General features: G+C 35.6%; 2 pseudogenes; both read right to left on the reverse strand.

Moving 5' to 3' along the window:
* Positions 1 to 230: 230 nt before the first annotated feature.
* On the reverse strand, positions 231 to 2980 carry LOC120149452 (annotated as a pseudogene).
* Positions 2981 to 6823: 3843 nt separating this feature from the next.
* On the reverse strand, positions 6824 to 8052 carry LOC120149426 (annotated as a pseudogene).
* Positions 8053 to 13005: the final 4953 nt, after the last annotated feature.

Genomic DNA, 13005 nt, shown 5'->3' on the forward strand with positions numbered 1-13005 from the left:
AAAATGATAATCGAAATATATCTGAACATGGATCAAAATAACTCCGAATAAAATTCACACGTAATAGAACTTAAACCAAAATAAATATGGACTAAAAACTCATATATGATATATGGTATTTCGACATGAAGAGACCCTGACCAGGACTTAAACGTTACCAACACAACCAAGACCTTATTGGTAAGATTCAAAATATTTAAACAAGATAATGGTTCTTTGAGGTTAACCTGAATGTATTATCACAGTGTTAAGGAGGAGAACAGAGTGACCTAATGGCATATGTAAATCCACTCCCACAGTAAACTCTGACCGTACTGTCTTTGTGAACGACTTCATCGCCTAAACTAACTGTTCGAGGGTTGCTCTCATCGCTTGTACTCCCAAGGCCAAGCTGACCATGTTCACCCCAACCCCATGTCTTAATGGCTCCTTCCTCTGCCAATTCGAAGGAGAATTCAGTACACAATATGATGATTAGGCTCACAATAGTGAAAGATCAATGTGACTTTGCCTGTTACAACAGCAGAGTGCTCGGCTCCAGCTGCAATTTCAACAACTTTCGTCCCATCAAGACTTGGGACTCTCTCCAAAACAGCTGCTTCTCCTATATCAGCCGAAACATAAACAATTACTCTAGGATTGATGTGTATATAGATATAATGTTTTTGCTTTCCTTTTAGTACAATTTCCTTGCAATTCTGGTAGTTAAGAAACCAAACATCGCTAATGTGTGGGTGTGTGTATAAGCATCAATCCTTATTCTTCTATTATACTATAGTCTATCGAAGTTCTTGTCTTAGTTTTCCGAAAGGATTGCCTGATAAATGCTTTGAGAGGGTTGTATTCTCAGGATTGCTTAGCTTTCCATGATGGTCACCACCAAGCATAAAAACTTCTCCATTATCTGTACAAAACGAAAATGAAGACATAAACATGTGGTTTACTGTATCTTGCCAGGAGCATCCTAGGAAAGCAGAAAATCCGCTTAAGAGATTTTTCCCGTTTTTCCTTTTTCCTCGGCAGCTGATTGGGGTGGGAGAAGATATATTAAGTTACTGGCAAACAGATCAATTAAAAAGGCAAACAAACTACAAGTCTATATGGAATAACAAGTGTCCACGTGTACCAGATAAAACCAGAGCATGATTCCAACCAAGTGCAACTTTAGAAAACTTCGAGGACGAAGGTAAATGTCGAGGACTGAGAAAATCAGATGAGGAACCGAACCCTCTTCCCCAGGTGTACAATTCTCTATCAGCTGGTGTAACAGATACGAAACAACAATGATAAGAAGAATTACTTGGTGGATAAAATTAAACTAGCAGCTTGTGATTGGCGCTAAATGTTATTAATTCACCGTTCATGGGGTTTGGCGTGCCTAGTAATAGGGTAGTATTTATGATCCAAAATGTTATATGCAACAAATATTCGGCTAATTTGGGTGTAATCACCAGATAATGCTGCACTGTGGTCTCCATTTGCAGCGATGGTAATGATTTCAACACCATCAAATCCACGGGTAATCTCTGGAGTATTGACCGACTTGATTCTATCTATTGAAATAGCCAACTGACCACGCTTTCCAGATCCAAATCCATAAAGTAGAGTTCCTGAACTATCTGCAGACACGAAACTTGGTTATTGGAGATTAAAGAAAATAAGAATGACTAAGCTGAAGCTTCATAGGCTACCCGTCTTCCTTCATATTCACCAAGCATCCAAGATAGAAAAACTATACTTCTATTCATATGAGATTCCTTATTCAATGTTTAGCTCACAAATTCCAATTCATCCCAAGGATCACAAGAAAGTATCCAACAGAGCTTCATTATAAATCATCATTTGTAAAAAAAGAGTTACAAAAAAACACAGCTCCGCAGTTTATCTTTCAGCAATTAGTCCTACTGTGGAGTTTCCAGCAGATTAAGTGATCGTACATAAGACAGACTCCAAAACACATCCACGAAATACTAAGACAAACTTAAATTTCTTAAACGGAGCTTTCAAAAACTACTAGCAGTGCAACTAAATTGTCGTCACATTTACCTTTCGATAGAACAAGTGAATGGCGCATGCCACAAGCTATCTGTTCAACATTCTTATTGACAAAAAACGATACTTTAACAGGAGAGCAATGTGACTTGTAATCACCATGCCCGAGCTGGCCAAATGAACCATCCCCACAAGTAAAAACACAGCCTTCATCTGAAAACCAATTAGAAAACTAGTTCAGTACTCAACTACATGAACGTCGCCATACGAAACACACAACCTCGAATACGCTTAGTCGGACTAAGTTGTATGAAGTTAATTGAGGAACTTGATAACTAACTGTTCAAATTAAAATGGGAAAAACTAAGAAACCCCATCAATATAATTACATTTGATAACATCCAGATAGCAGTTTTAGGTAAAATCAAAATGAATTACTATACATTTTTGTGTGCAACTCAAACTTGAAACAAACCCAGAGAAGCTCCATCCAGCTGAAACTTGAGAAATGAAGTAACTCTCCAAAGTCATTACAGGCTTTGGAGTTAACAAGCTATTAACGATGTCTCCATGGCCTAACTGACCAGAGTTACCCCTTCCCCACGTTAACACTTTCCCTCCTACAGCGTTTATTAAACAAAGTCGTGTGTCAAACAACACAATTGATTCCTTGACAGGCTGACAAAAGAAAAGCGAAGGATAAGGTTGTAAGAAAGGTACCAGAGGTCAAGGCAACAACGTGAGCGCCGCCGCAAGCGAGCATAGAGACGGAGCCGGCGGAAGAAAGAGAAGGGAGGTTGAGGAGTCGTGGGAGGTGCTCGTCTTGGAGCCTAGCTGACCATCCGTGCCAGCTCCCCAGCTCCACAGTTCTTCTTCTTTCTCTCTATGATTTTCATTATCTTGTTGTTGTTTTTGTTCGATTATTGATTGTTTGCTCTTCCGGTTAACTTCCATCGCCGTCTCCACGGCCAAAAAGCCACGGCTGCTCCGCCGCGGATCCTTGATTCACCCAGTTGAAACTACGTCGTTTCGCGGCATATTCTTTTACGCTGTCGATAGCAGTGTTCGGGCCTTCGTGAAACCTTAAACTAAAAAAGGGGTAAACTATATAAACGGTCTTTTGAAATATGAGTATTTTTTATTTTACCATTAAAATTATAAAAATAATAAAACAATCACTAACAATATTTATTTTATAACAAATCAATAACTTAATCATTTTCTAAATATGAATATTTATTTTTAGTAATACATCATATTAACAATGTACAGAAGTATACACTGTCGGTGCATCAAATACAAGCTTGTAAATTTATTGTCAAATTAAAAAACATATGTTCAAGAGCAATTTATTAACAAATTTTGGATACAATAATAATACACACGGAGCTCAGGTCCGATCATCGACCGATCTTGCTTCATTCTGATTATTATCCCAAGCCGCCCCTTTCCCGCCCGTCTCGGTTTCTAGCTAGTTGGACGAAGCATCCGCAATTCAACAAGTTCGTGTCTATTCAAGCTGATATGGATCGAACTGGAAACTCCAACCTCTTAGACAAAGACTTGGAGCTCAGGACTAAACTTGAGGAGGTTTTGGATCATGAAGAGCTGTTGTGGCATCAAAAATCTAGAAGTGATTGGATCATTGAAGGAGATCGCAATACCAGATACTTCCACAATCACGCCCTTACCTGTCGAAGAACCAACTGTATTCAAGCTCTAAGACTAAAAAACGACGAGTGGTGCATTGATGAGGAACGTCTCCGCCTGGAGGCCACGTCATTCTATGCTTCGTTGTACAGTGACGAGGGTGATCGTACCGGTTCCTTTCCCATGTGATCGCCTTCCCGAAGTTATCTCATGCAGACATGCAAAGCCTCAACGCCACTGTTCAGAATGCAGAAATCAAAAGGGCCTTATTTGACATGAGTCCCCTTAAAGCGACTGGGAAGGACGGACTCCATGCTCTCTTCTTCCAAAGCTAATGGGATACGGTGGGCCCTTCCATATGTGCCTGGGTTAAAGGTACTTTCAACGGTAATTCTATCGAGCCTGAAGTTAACAAAACTCTTCTGGTTCTGATCTCAAAAATTGAAAATCCTGAATCTTTTACCCATTTTCGCCTAATTAGCTTATGTTCTATTCTTTACAAACTTATCATGAAGATTATCGCTAACAGGTTCAAAGCAATTTTCCCCAAGATCATTGCTTCGAACCAAGCAAGCTTTATTGCAGAACATCATCGACAACATTCTTGTGACCCAAAAAGCTATTCATTCGACGCGAAAGAAAAAAGGGAAAACTAAGTGGATGGCGATTAAAGTCGATTTGGAGAAAGCCTATGATTGCATTGGGTGGGATTTTTTTACTCTGATGATGAGATAAATCCTACTCACATCTGGCATTGATCTCAGAATTTTCTCAACAAGAACCGCATTTCAAATACTTCAACTGTTAAAACTCAAACAGATCTTTAAGATTATATTAAAGAAAGAAAGATGATTACGTGCCTTTAGCGATGAATCCAGTTGCATCAGTGATAAGAATCGCCTTTCCTATAAGAAAATTTTCAATTCCGATTCCGTCTTTCTTCGACTTAAAGAAAGAATTATGATTAATGGTGGTTGAAGAGTCAAAGATCACCGACATACGGAGATGAAGTAGGGGAAGAAAACATATAGAAAAAGGGTAAATTGATATTTTATCCTAATTTGAGTTTATAAAAGACTCATGATTAATAATTTATCTAAAGTTCAAGGGTTTAAATAAAAATTAAATTTTTTTACTAATATGCCACGTCATCCAATTCACGACAACTAATATCTCAATGACAATATCTTAATTAAAACGAAACAAAATTGAATATATATTATGTTTTTAGATTAGAGTTAACATTCGTTTATAAAATTAAAATAAAAGTAACTAATTTTGTAGTTTACCTTTTTTTATTATTAAAAACTTACTCTCTTTTTTATTTAGTCTCTTAATTTTACATTTTACTCAATTTGATCTTATGACTGCAATTATTTACAAATTCTTTCTTCTTATCAATTACTTAACGTCTTTATACTCTCATCAATATTTTGTCCTTAAAATACTTTCTATAAAATATAATATTATGAATATATTTTATAATTTTAAATTATATTCGTTATATTAAACAACGTTATAGTGTAAAAATTATGATATATATATATATATATATATATATATATATATATATATATATATATATATATATATATATATATATATATATATATCTTATATGGTTAGAGAAAGTAAAAAAATTAGAACTAATCCTTACAGTAATACTATAAATAATTATAATAAAATTAGCATAAAAACTCGAATAACATAATTTGAACAACTAAACTAAACTTTCTTAAATTCGACTCGACTCATTTTTTTAAAATTAATTTTAAATTATAAAATATGATTCTTCAACTTGAATAATTTAAATTTTTTTAACTCGACTCAATCAAATGTTTGTATATATAGATGAAATTGTATGTAGTCATGTAAAAGAACCGAACGAACATGAACGAGGATATGTTCATATTTGTTCGTTTAACTTTAAGCGAACAAATGAACGAACACAAACATAAACAAACAAAAAATTTCTTGTTCGTGTTCGTTTGTTAAGGAATGTAACTTGTTCATGTTCGTTCATTTAAATGATAAACGAACACAAATGAACGAACATAAACAAATGGATGTAAACGAACATAAACGAACACAATAAACGAATGTAAACGAACACAAACAAGCGAACATAAACGAACACAAAACGAACAAACGTAAACGAACACGAACGAATGTAAACGAACACAATAAATGAACATAACTAGAAATATATTTTTCTTTCCTAACAATTTTAGGATTATATTTTATTTAATTGTTTTGAACTTTTTTACTTGTATTTAAAATTAATTGAATTTTAAAATATTTATGGGTATCAAATTAAAATTTATTGAGCTTTAATATTTTAAATGAGTCTAATGAGATTGATATAAACATAAATGAACACGCATAAACGAACATAAACGAACGGACATAAACGAACATAAATGAACGTTTATGAATATAAATGAACGAACGAGCCTTCTATTCATGTTCGTTCATTTAATTAAACGATCATAAATAAACTTTCCGCCAAGTGATTCATGAACAATTTACTGAACATTCGATTCGTTTACCGGACCAATTTTATGCCAAAATCTCCCATTTATCTTATATTGTTTTTTTTTTTATTAGAAACACTTACAAGATGGTCTTTAATTAAACTCCCCCCTGCCTGCAAAATTTCACATGATCCTATCACAAAAGCCAATGAAATCAGATCAGATTCTGATGATCCCAACAGTCTTCACTGCTGCACCTGAATGCCTCGGGAATTTGGAACGATGCAATTCATATTCCACCAATCAGATAATCTCTCAATATTTTTCCATTTCTTGCCTAACCAAAGATTTTCCCTCTCCTCTTTCATCACTTGACTGTAATGAATAAATTTTCTGAAGAAAATTTTAAAATTTACATAAAAATTCTAACTCGAGAACTATTTAAACTATATCAAATTGTTTATTACTTTAATTAATCCGTTGATTATCAAAGATTTTCTTTTTAATCAATATTTTTCCATTTCTTGGGTTAGCAAAGATTTTTCCTTTAATCTCTAATAATATCTTATCAATATGCGTCGGATCGAATGATAAAAAAGTTATCTTTAAAGGTTTATCTATGATGAACTTTATGCTAAATGCAGAGTAAGCAAAGAAGAACGTATCTGATCTGAAAACACCATAATAAAAGTGCAGAAGCATCCAAGTGTTAGCACATTATCTTAGGTCAAGTGTTATTTAACTTAGTAAAACGATGACCAAAATGACTGATCTTCTACCGGTAATTCAAAATTACATGAATTGGCATGTGCATCATAGTAAAATTCGAGTTCGAATTTCGGGAACAACATAGGTGGATGCAGGTGCAGCAGGATCTTGCTTACATTTTCATCATCTCGGGAATTATCGGACTGATCCGGTTAAAAAACGTTCGACAAATCGATCAGCGGAGAACGGTTCCCATCAGTGTAACCAGGGCTATCCGAGTCGAAAGCATCACTTTTAGCCGAACATGCTTCTTCCAACGATGGCACATGGGACACAGGAGATGTTTTTGATGAATTTATGGCATCGAGTGATTCCAAATTTTCCATCCCTTTCTCTCTAATCAGCACCTTCTCTTTCAGTGCAAGTACCTATTCGGATGTAAGTTTTATGGTAAGAACGAATTTATAAAATGGTAGTGGAACGAAAACATATTACCGATAGAAAATAGCAACTGTTTTTGTCGGTCTTACCTCATTTCTCAAACTATCCTCCTCCTTCAGGAGATTCTCATAATCAATCTTGAGCTTCTCGTAGCTAGCTTTCATGGAATCATAGTCTTTCTGCAGCCGCTTGTTCTTAAACCGAGCACGCCGGTTTTGAAACCAGATTGCAACTTGCCGGGGCTGTAGACCGAGTTCCGTCGCGAGTTGCAACTTCCTGTCTGGTTCGGGTTTGTTTTCAACCTCAAAGCTTCTCTCGAGAAACTCAACTTGTGCGGCTGTCAGCCGCCTTTTCTTCCCCGGCGGGTTATACGATCCGTCGAAATCATCGTCTCCATTGTCTTCTTCGTCAACCGGTTGGAACAATGGCATCTCTGTGGTAATTTCAACTCCATTAACATCCTCATAGCTAATTGAAATTTAAACTTATGACAATCAACCAAAAAAATTGAAAGAAAAAAAACACAGGAGAGAGAGGAACAAGAGAATTACCCTGTAGAGCAGAGGAAGAAGAGGGTATCCATAAAGATTCCATAACCTGAGAGGAACAAGAAAGTTGTTCACTTTGAACCAAAACATTCATGTCTGAAACCCATAAATCACCAGGAAAGGAAATGGCCAAGCTTCAAGCTATGAAACCCAGAAAATTTTTGAAGCTTTTCATAAGCACATGGAATCAAAAGTTGTAAACTTTGAAGAGAGATTATTCCTCATCTGAAACTTGGGGTAGAAGGGCCTATGAGATTTAGATCAAGATTCAGTTGTGTGGTTTGTTTTTTTTCCCTCCTTGTGACAGTGGACGGAAGTGGAATTACTACATTGTCCCTACAATTTTCATTTAAGGTATTTAATATCTTATACTATAAATAATATTGTTAAATATATACAAAAAAATCATCATCATAGGTCTTGTACTTTTTAAAAAATTAATGTAATCTTTCAACTCAGAAAATAAATTCAATATGACCCTTTGATCAAATTTTTCATCCTTAATCGTTATAGTACTAACATGAGAATTCACAGTGCTGACATAACAGTCTACGATGACAGATGATATGACAGATGGACTAAATTAGTAACTCAAACATGACAAATAGACCGATACATTAACACCGTTGACCGCCACGTCATTACTGTTAATTGTCACATCGGTACAATCAACCATGAAAAACGATAGTCAAAGGATCACATTAAGTTTATTTTTTTGAGTTAGAGGGTTCAATTGAGAGAAAAATAAGGACCACATTATTTTTTTTCATTAAAAAATAAATAGAGCTCTAATTTATTTTTTGTCTTAAATATATAAAGTGTTTGCCCAAATTACATTAATGGTAAATATCTTAGTTGCTTGATTGTAATAGTTTTTTTTTTTGGTCATATTTGTCTGTCACAATTTTCAATTAATATTTGTTCATTTAGTCAATGATTGTTGATGATACATTCAATTTCAGGTTTTTATTTTTCAGGGGCTTAGGTTTGAATATTGCATGGGTTAGTAGTAGAGGTAGCCTATTAAGTATGTTAAGGGTTAAATCAATTTCAGTTGCGACGATTTATCTTTTCTGATTTAAGTGAAGAGTCTTAATCGATAGTCTTAGGGCGTATAACAACAACATGAGTTAATCAAAAAAAAAAGATTTTTTAGGAGTTGTTGATCTCCCAACAAAAAAGAGAGCAGACGTCGAAGTTAAAAAGTCGAAAAGGTTTCCAACATTGAATAAAGGCGTCAACTGAAACATGCAATTGCTCACCTGAACACCTTGAATGAAAGGGGTTTTCTCCCGAACGATGGTTAGATATGAGGTAACACTGAATACATCCTCTACCCATTAACCCAAGAGAATAGGAGTGGACAGGGGTGGACCTAGGTGGGGGTGGTCGCCCCCTAAAAATCTAAAATTACCATATATTTTAGATTTTTTATGTATTTTCTATTGAAATTATGTTTTTGCCCCACTGAAATTTTATAAGTTGAAGTTCGCCTCCCATAACATAAAATCATGAGTATGTCCCTAGGAGATGAGGTACCTGATAGCGATCATGCAAAGACAAATCGATGATCAGCAGGCTATCAACACTCTTAGGGAAGTATGCGAATAGTTTAATTAACCAAAGTAGGAAAACAACAATAGTTTGATCACCACAAGTGTAATTTACCATAAAAATGTGATCTATCGAGTCGTAAAAACTTTGACCTAAACGAGAGTCGTTCAGCATGACCACAAAAACCAAATATTTCCTGGGATATTATTTGTTAGGTATGACTCATAAATATACCAGTAAATATATCAAGGTTTATTTATTATAAAAGGAGATCTAACTAAAACCTATGAAACATTGAATAAAAATTCTAGCGCCGCCTAAGGCATCGAGGACGTAAGCACATTACTGAACCTCGTTAAAATTCTTGTGTTCTTTTCATTTTCTTTACGCGATTATTCAACATTATCTCATTACTTGGTAAACAGGTGCCCTGTGCTTTAAGAATTGGGACCAAATGTTAAATAGCTACACCATCTTCTTACAGTACAATCATTGAAAATCGAACCGAGTTGGACTTGGAAATGTACTCTTGAACTCCAAAGATGAGTATATATTGTAAACAAATATCGACCATTTAGTTAAATAGGTAGAAGGAACTTTGTTTAGACCAGAAAAGAAGAATATATTATCTGGATTTTTTTCAAAAGGAAAATAACAAAGGACCACAACTTCGGCGTTTTTCCCAAAAAATCATCTTTTTAATTTAATATTCCCGATCAGGCACCGGTCATACTATATTTCCCGATCTAACACCCTTTGCAGTAAGGCGCGGTGCAAGTATCGCGTCTTGCATTATTTTCCCAAACTTCTCGGCTTTAAGGCATCCTCTCTTGGCTATAAATAGTCGTCTCCCGTAAACTCTCTCACCAACAATCATTTGAATCAGTAAATAACATCCGACAGTCATCTTATATTTGATTTAGAAGTTTGCTCGATCTTTCGTTATAAGGTAATTTTGTTATAATATTTATTTTATAGTTATATTTGATTATTTGAAAAAAATATTATACTAACTGTTTTCAATTAATTTATGTGTTTGTAGAATTAGAAAATGGGAGCATACGTCGAAATATTTTTACGGTGCATGTAATAATATAAAATTATATTATTTAAATTATTTACGTTTATGTGTAAAAAATTTATTTTGTTATATTTTTGGTCATATATTATTTATTTAATCAGGTTTGTTTCAGTTGTTTTTTTGCAGATATAATATTGTTGCACTTTTAAACTCTAAGAATGACGCGACTTTCAGCTATTGTTTATTATGATGGAGAAATTCGAGAAGATGAAATCGGTGTTGTTTTCGTATCAAATGAGCGTGTTAAAATATCATTCAAGAGAACATAACTCTTGAGGAGTTGATAACGAAGATTTCGAGGAAGGTTCATGTTGGAAGTAGTAGAAGAATGTCGTCGTTGCAGTACAAATTTCCAACATCATTGTTGCCATTAATTTATACAGCGTTCAAACTATCGAACAATGATGATGTTGAAATGATGGTTGATTCTCAAAGTAATTATTCATACGACGATATTGAGATGTATGCAAAGTTTGTTCAAGTGCGTTCTGTTCGGGGTCAGCCATTAAGCTCACACTATGGGCTGGCTGAACAAGTTGATCAAGTTGACAGCCCGACTACAGTAATGTGTAATGATTTTAATGCCATAATGGGAAATCCACATCATGGTGCCAGCACATCAACTTCAATGGGGAGACATTCATCAGCAACTCCTTACGATAAGTATCGAGGTAGGTCCACGAACAATCCGTATGGAAACATCGCGTCCAGTTCGAGGGGAAGGCATTCATCTGCAATTTTCTTTGACCTTAATATGAAGATGACATTGACGCAACAATCTGTGCAGTTTTCATTTGACACGATGACTTCAAGCTCCAGGAGGAGACATTCAACTGCGAGCTTTTTCGATCTCAATCCATATATGCCTTCTAGTTCAAGGGGAAGGCGTGCCAGTAGTAGGTTCTTCGACCTAAATGTGGAGACTATAAAGGAACCATCATCTCCACTAGAAGAACCGCTTCGTGAGCCTGGTGCGGATGGTGCTGATACTGGACTATTCATTCACCCAGAATCACCACAATTCAACTCCGATGGTGATGATGATGTAGATGAAGTTCCAACAAATGTGGAACAAGCTGACCCTCCAACACACATGTATGAATTTGATTATGATACAATGTACGGGCCAGAATTTATGGATATCCCTCATCTCGGTGACTATGGATATTACTCATCAATAAATAATGGTGAGTTATCTTTAAGCATGAAGTTTTCAAGCAAGGAAGAAGCGATGATGGCTATAAAAAAATTACAATAGTTGTAATTCTGTTCAGTCCAGAGTCGACCGCTCCACAACCAAAAAATATGTATGCTACTATGCCCGACGAGAAAACGGATGCAATTGGATGGTTCGCGTATTGAAGAGTAAGAGGAAAAATAACAGATGATAACTAACAGTATACAACGGTCCTCACACATGTTGTGCTGGAGGGGTCAACCAAGATCATCCTAACTTGGACTCTGAAGCGATATGCCAAGCTATCTACCCATGGTAAAAGCAAGCTCTCATATAGTTGTTGCAATGTTGATTTCAGCTATACAGTCGCAGTATGGGTACAATGTCTCATATAAAAAAGCTTGGTTGGCAAAACAAAATGCCATTGTCAAACTTCATGGCGAATGGGATGCATCTTATAACGAACTTCCATGTTGGTTTAGGCTGGCGCGAACGTTGAATCATGGGACAATTGTGGACTTCGAAACCTCATATGCATACCATAATGATCGAGTTCTACGTGATCAATGCCAATTCTACCGGGTTTTTTGGACTTATCCACAGTGCGTTAATGCTGTCAAATACTGCAAGCTTGTGGTCCAGATCGACGGGACTTTCTTGTATGGAAAATACAAGCAAGTTTTATTATTGGCAGTTGTCCAAGATGGAAATCGCAACATTCTTCTAATTGCTTTTGCTCTTGTCGAATGAGAAGACCCATCAACATTTGAGGTTCTCTCATAGGTAATGACAAAGACCCTGATGAGGTTCAAGATTAGTTTCCGATTGTACCAAATCTGAGTTTATTGAGGGAGCGTGGTCGTCCAAAATCCAATCGAATTCATTGCGATATGGATATTCAAGAAAGATCTAGACAAGACAGAAGATGTGGGCATTGTAGAAACCCAGGACGCACTAGAAAAACATGTCCACTTCTGTTGTCATCAAGTAACAATTGATGAGGAAATGATGTAGTTGTTTATCAAATAATAATTCTTGTACTTTACTTTGCATTTACTTCAAGTTAATGTTATTCGATAACCGCTAATGAAGATTAAAAAAATGATACAATTATACGAGATTAGACGTTGGCGTTATATTAACGAATAATTGATATTAACGATACAATAAGTATTAAATGATAAATACTAAATACAAGTATAAAAAAACAAAATCTATCGATACTTGCGACACGAATGTGTTCCGCAGGGCGGTGGCTGTCGGTATCGAGGAGGATTTCTTCATATCACTAGTTGTGACTCCTCGCTGTCATTATCATCACCATCATCTTCGTCGTCTTCCTGAGTAGGTACATTAGGTTGATGAGGAGCTGATGACGAT

The sequence above is a fragment of the Hibiscus syriacus genome, unplaced genomic scaffold (assembly GCF_006381635.1).
Source record: "Hibiscus syriacus cultivar Baekdansim isolate YM2019G1 unplaced genomic scaffold, ASM638163v2 tig00111005_pilon, whole genome shotgun sequence".
NCBI lineage: Eukaryota > Viridiplantae > Streptophyta > Magnoliopsida > Malvales > Malvaceae > Hibiscus > Hibiscus syriacus.